The 5,000-nt window shown below is 39.3% G+C and overlaps 1 protein-coding gene across 1 annotated transcript in view; it reads left to right on the forward strand.

The window, feature by feature from the left end:
• The window catches only part of LOC138007790 (uncharacterized), a 77,694-nt gene that overhangs the window by 64,158 nt on the left and 8,536 nt on the right, over window positions 1-5,000 (forward strand). The window lies entirely within an intron of this gene.

Consider the following 5,000-nt stretch of genomic DNA (forward strand, 5'->3'; position numbering starts at 1 on the left):
GGTTTCAGTGTTCTACATAACAGCACACTTGGTAAAAAATTAGAAATGCAGCTCACTTTGATTTCGGTTCGACGGGCGACAGATTGTTGTTGAAGTCCATTACTCGTTGCTTTTAAGATTCCACCGCCTGTCTTGTTCAGTGTTCAATAGATTTGCCATTATTGAGCTTCATAAGGGTATATTTTGTTCATAGATCCACTAAAACGCCATTCGCGTTTCGACGCCATTGCCGGTTAAGTTAATCGTTCTACTGTGTCCACCAGAGAAATCTACGCACTTCCCATTACCCTCTCGATCCTAAGAAAATACGGGCAGAAGGCTCTATGCACAGATACCACTTAGCAGGGGAGTGACAGGCAAGACTTTTACCGACACGGAAAAAAATAAACTAGACGCTCCATGAGCGTACACTGGGTTAACTGTAGTACGAAGGGACTGAGTTAAACTGCAGCGTTCTAGGCAATTTTTCTCAAGTCGGGGGTTATTAAAGCCATTTAAGGGATCACCCAGAAGTCGCACCAGCAGAGGCCCTTTGGCTCACACGTTCATACGACGAAACAAATCCTTTTCTGAGGTTAAAAACCTGGCTACCGGCCTATTGATCATTTGTCAGAAAGAAGAAATTCCTGTACTCTTTAGAAAAAATAGACACGCATTGCTTACGTGTGGTACTGAAGTAACACAGCGCTTTATTTCATATTGTCAACCGAGCTGCGTTTGTCTTCCAGGAGATTCAAGTTGTCTTTGCGTAATATGTAGGTTTGACAGTACACGATATTTTTTTGGTATTGTATATTGTAGTGCTATGGTAGAAGTCTTAGTTAAATAGCCCCCTGAGAAGACATGTGGTTATTAGCAAAGTACTAACCCAGAAAGATTGAAGAAAATAAAAGGGAATCGACAAACATCGGCGTCTGGGCAGACATGTTGATCATTTTCAAGTTCCCGCACAACTTCTTTCACCACAAACTTAAGCGTGCAGTCTGAGGCTCTGACAGCTTTGTAATACAAAGTTCACTGAAGTTTACCCTGTCCGGTGGGGTTAGTATCTGGATGGGTGACCTAAAAAATATACCACTTCGTATAACAAAAGTATTGGGCCGAAAATTCTATTGAAACGCAAAAGTAAATAAATATTGATACACAGTTTTTAGGAAGAGCAGAAGGACGTTTTCAGGACGGTCGATCGAGACTAAAATATTTACTATCAGGAATAGAATTTATGACATGAAAACAACATTAATTTCGAACTGCAAAAATAAAAAGTTACGATCAGCGACAAACATTTTGGGGGATTTTTGCTTCGTTCAATTTTGTTATTGTTATTTGTTATTGTACACCGCGCACCGGTGGCTTAGTTGGTTGAGCATCGGGCTGTCATGCGGGAGGTCGTGAGTTCGACTCCGGCCGGACCAACACTCAGGGTCTTAAAGTAACTGAGGAGAATGTGCTATCTTTGCAATTACATCTGCAAATGGTTAGCTTTTCAAGTCTTCTCGGATAAGGACTGTAAACCGGAGGTCCCGTCCCATAACCCTTGTTGGAAATTAAATAGTATGGGACGTGAAAGAACCCACTCACTATTCGGTGTTGTTCTTATCGTCCTTATCTGGACGGGGGCATCTTTCACTTCCTAAAATAAATATAGTGGCTATTAGTGGCAAAAACCCTTCCTATTTCAATTTCGAGCGTGCAAACAAGAGGCACAATCCATGTCATAAGGCATATGCAATTAAATAAATTTTTGACAGTTCACATCAAACCCTTTTCGAAAGAACCTTCACCGTAAATAATGAAGCAAAAAAAGGGAAGGCTTTCATTCAAATAATTCTTCACTGTCACATTTCCAAATTTTTCTTACCTTTGCAGAGTTTAGTACAAAATACCGGGTAATGTAAGTTGCCAGACAACTAAGATGCGACTTGAGTAAACACTGTCGCTTTAAAGATTCCAAATATTTACTTTTCACCGCCTAAGTTGTTTGTCCAATTGACGTTCCATTCTTGAGGGTATACAGTTTTGTTTAAAGATGCACTAAAACGCCATTCGCATTACAATGACTTTCCACGCCATTCCAGATTAATAATTAAATGTCCTCCCGTGTGCACCGGAGAAATCTACGCATTACCCCAGCCCCCTCAAACCTAACAAATTACGCACAGAAGACTCTATGCACAAAGACACCAGTTAGCAGGGGAGTGACAGGCAAGACTTTTCATGACACGGAAAAAATAAAAATTAAAAACCAACAAATATTACCCATTTTCCGACTGGGATTGCTATACTGGCAACCCAGTAACTAGACGCTCCATGAGCTTACACTGGGTTGCCTGTGGTACGTGTTACTCAAAAACAGAAGGGACTGAGTTAGATGGAATTGAACTGCAGCGTTCCAGGCAATCTTTTCAAGTCGGGGGTCATTAAGACCATTTAAGTTGTCATCAAGTCGTGCCAGCAGAGGCCCTTTGACTCACACGTTAATACGACGAAACAGATCTTTTTCTGAGGTTAAAAACCTGGCTACCAGCCTATTAATCATTTGTCAGAAAGAAAAAATTCCTGTTAATTTAAAAAAAAAAATAGGCACGCATTGCGTACGTGTGGTAGTGCAGTAACACAGCGCTTTATTCCATATTGTCAACTGTCTTCCGGAAGATTCAAGTCGTCTTTGCGTAATATGTAGCTCTAATAGTACACGACATTGTTTTGGTATTGTATATCATTGTAGTGCCATGGTAGAAGTCTTAGGTAAATAGCCCCCTGAGAAGACATGTAGTTACTAGCAAAGTACTAAACCCAGAAAGATTGAAGAAAAGAAAAGGGGATCGAAAAACATTGGCTTCTAGGCTGACATGCTGATCATTTTCAAGTACCCTCAAAACTTCCTTACACCTCAAGTTAAAGCGTGCACTCTGAGCGTCCGACAGCTTTATAATACAAATGTTGACTGAAGTTAAGACCTGTCCGGCGGGGATGGGTGACCTAAAAAATATACCACTTTGTAACAGAAGCATAGAACCGAAAATTCTATTTTAACGCTCAAAAATGCAAACTAATTAAGGTACAGATTTTGTTGGCTTGCTTTATGTAAATCAAATATTGATCCAATAGTAAATAAATATTGATACACAGTTTTTAGGAAGAGCAGAAGGAAGTTTTCAGGACGGTCGATCGAAAATAAAATATTTTGCCATCCGCAACAAAATTTACAACATGAAAACAACATTAATTTTAAACCACGAATATAAAAAGTTACCATCAGCGAAAAAACATTTTGGGAGATTTTTGCTACGTTCAATTTTGTTATTGTACTTTTCGCTGCACAAATACATCGCAAAATCGAAAGTGACATCAAATTCAGTTAGCGTCGTGATCAAGTTACCACGGCGTGTTTTCTCGCGAAACAGTGAAGCATTTGTGTCAAATGATGGCAAGATACAAGGTTTTTGTTTTTGTTAGTTTTCTTTTTTCTTTCAAGTGTTATAAAGTTTGAGAACAAATGTGCGAATTCAACACAAAGATCACAATCGCCCAACTCTTGAGGTTAACCAGTGTTTCTGCAAAGTCAACACTTTACTCTCCAAGACGAGGTTATTTATCACCAGGTAATTCCATCGTTTTGGAAATAGCAGCTACTTTATTATTCATCAGCGTCACAATTGTTTTTTTCCTGAACCCTTCCTATTTCAATTTCGTGCGTGCAAACAAGACACACAATCCGTGTCACAAAGCATATGCGATTAAATAAATTTCTGATCCACTTAAACGCCATTCGCGCTACAATGACTTTCGACGCCATTGAAGGTTAACAAGAATTAGTAAAATTTCCAGTTCTTACAAGGAGACTGTAATAAATACAAATAGCCAGGACAACATAACTTACCAGAGAATTTTCCATTTGGTTTCAGTATTGTACATAATACCACACCTGGCAAAATATTAGAAATACGGCTCGGCGGGCGAAAGATTTGTCGAAGTCCATTACTCGTCGCTTCTAAGATTCCAGATACTATTTTTCGCCGTCTGTCTTGTTTATCCAATTGACGTTCCATTCTTGAGCTCCATAAGGGTATATTTTGTTTAAAGATGGGCTAAAACGCCATTCGCGTTACAATGATTTTCGACGCCATTGCAGGTTAATTAAATGTTCTCCTGAGTGCACCAGAGAAATCTACGCATTACCCCAGCCCCCTCAAACCTAACAAAATACGCACAGAAGACTCTATGCACAAAGACAGTCTGGAGGGATAGGCAAGACTTTTACCGACACGGAAAAAAATAAAACGGAGAAATATTACCCATTTTCCGACTGGGCTTGCCATACTGGTAACCCAGTAAAAACTCACTAACAATAGAACCAAATACAAATTTAATTTAATTCAATAACAAGGTACGATTTGCATGAGATGCACGAGATGAACGAGTGATTGGCTTAGAAAGGCTTTTACGCTTTCTTTGATTGGTTATACTTCCACATGTGAAGAAGCTGTACGCCGTTCTGATTGGCTGTATAGACTTTTTTCACGTGTGAAAATAAAGGGTATAGATTTGTACAAATTTGTTTTATGGAATAAAATTCTCATGTGTAATAGAATATATGTATTGTTTCGTTTTTCTTTTTGTTTTTCCATTTTATTTTCCGTTGCTTACGAGTCGGACTTTCATATACCGGACTAAAAAATGGAATTCCTGGAAAAGTCATTTCGAAAAAGTGGAAGTGGAATGGCAACTCCCACTGATGAAGGATCGAATAGAGCTTGTCAATCAATGGCGCTCGGGAGACAGAGAAAATAGGTGACTCAGTCGCCCGAGACTAGAAGCAAACAACTCCCATTCTAAACCTATTTCACGGCATTTTTACCGACTGATCTATTTTTATACTAACTTCAGTTCCGGTTCGGTGACGCTATGACGTCAAGTTAGTTTTTGTGATTGGTAATCAGGCTCCTGCGGGAGTCTCAATCGCGGGAAATTCAATCTACAAATAAATCGGTCTGTTA

This window comes from Montipora foliosa, chromosome 6 (genome assembly GCF_036669935.1).
Source record: "Montipora foliosa isolate CH-2021 chromosome 6, ASM3666993v2, whole genome shotgun sequence".
NCBI classification, from domain to species: Eukaryota; Metazoa; Cnidaria; class Anthozoa; order Scleractinia; family Acroporidae; genus Montipora; species Montipora foliosa.